Consider the following 1,739-nt stretch of genomic DNA (forward strand, 5'->3'; position numbering starts at 1 on the left):
TCCAGGTCTCTGTATATATTGATGGGACAGTAAGTCATAGACTTGGCGGGATGCTTTTTTTTTATAGCTCTTCTTAGTATATTACTTTATTAATTACCCATTTGGAAAAAACTGAGTGACTAACTAATGTCCATTGATGCATATTTCATTGAAAAAATGCACTTGTATGTACTTATGAGCATCAGATATTTATACATCTATATATACACATATATGTACATACATATATGTATGTATGTATGCATGTGAATCTATGTGTATGTATGCATATGTGTGTTTGTATATATTCCCCAGTTCCTCCGTTAACAGAAAGTATATATTCACATACATGTAAATAGATAATATCTTCTATCTATGTAACTATCAAGGTATATATGTTCCTTCCCTTTCAAATTATATTGTATCCTTCTGTGTATGTGTATACACACATATAGCTGGGGGATGGGATCAGGGAAAGTTTCATATATAAGATGCCATGTGAGCTTAGTTTTAAAGTAAATCAGGCATTCCAAGTGCCAGATGTGGACAGAGGCTCAGTTTCTTCATAAGCAAAATGGGGAAGAAAATAATACCAAAATCACCTATCTACAGGATTTTTGTGTGGATTTCATAAACCTCTATGCACAAACTATATAATTGAACCTTGTCACATATTACTAAGGAAAAAGAATGTGTAAGCTTTTAAATGCACACTATTTACACTTTTAATAATTAGCTGTTAATACCTAAAGCCTAGCATAAATTCCTTTTTACTGCTCTTCACACATGTGATTTCATGTACCTTTTTAATGGCTTCTAAAGTGAAGTCTCAGTGGCAATTCTGCAATGACTACCCCTTAGAATTCCTTTTTTCCTCAAGTCCATTCGCTCACATATAAAATGATGAGATTCTCCTTTCTCGCTTCCCGGTCATCTTGGCGGCAGGTCTCTGGCTGAGAGTCCTCCCACACTGCAGGCAGGAAGATGGTGGCTGCAAAGAAGACAAAAAAGTCGCTGGAGTCCATCAACTCGAGGCTCCAGCTGGTCATGAAAAGCAGCAAATACGTGCTAGGCTATAAATAGACCCTGAAAATGATCAGACAAGGCAAAGCCAAATTGGTCATCTTAGCCAACAACTGCCCAGCCTTGAGGAAATCAGAGATCAAATATTATGCTATGTTGGCCAAAACTGGCGTATATCACTACAGTGGCAATAACACTGAATTGGGTACAGCATGTGGGAATTACTACAGAGTATGTACACTGGCTATCATTGATCTAGGTGATTCTGATATCTTTAGAAGCATGCCAGAACAGACCAGTCAAAAGTAAACTGTATAAAAGTATACTTTAATAAACCAGGCCAAAACCTGTTTTTAAAAAACAAAAACAAAATAAATTCAATCCGATCATCTTTGAAGTCACTTTCACCATTAGCCCTTTGATCTTTTAAACTTCAAATAAAGTGTTTCATTTTATACAGAGTCCTTCCTTATCAACCCATATCTCTTTCTTCCCCCATGTATCTGATATTTATTTTGTATGTTTCTATATAGGTATGTGTCATCACCTATGAACACAATCTTCTTGAGGGCAAGGATTGTTTCATTTTTTTTATTTTTTGCTTTTTTGGAGAGGCAGTTGGGGTTGTCACATGGTCTAAAGGTCACATGGCTAATTTTTGTGTTAAGTGTCTGAGGCCTGATTTTAACTCAGGTCCTCCTGACTCCAGGGCCAGTGCTCTATTCACTTCGCCACCT

At 36.5% G+C, this 1,739-nt stretch overlaps 1 pseudogene; it reads left to right on the top strand.

Moving 5' to 3' along the window:
• The first annotated feature begins 833 nt into the window (after positions 1-833).
• On the top strand, positions 834-1,322 carry LOC138171298 (large ribosomal subunit protein eL30 pseudogene; annotated as a pseudogene).
• Positions 1,323-1,739: the final 417 nt, after the last annotated feature.

The sequence above is a fragment of the Petaurus breviceps genome, unplaced genomic scaffold (assembly GCF_028583685.1).
Source record: "Petaurus breviceps papuanus isolate PSGF00001 unplaced genomic scaffold, PetGlider_PUasm1.0 42, whole genome shotgun sequence".
In the NCBI taxonomy this organism is placed as follows: domain Eukaryota; kingdom Metazoa; phylum Chordata; class Mammalia; order Diprotodontia; family Petauridae; genus Petaurus; species Petaurus breviceps.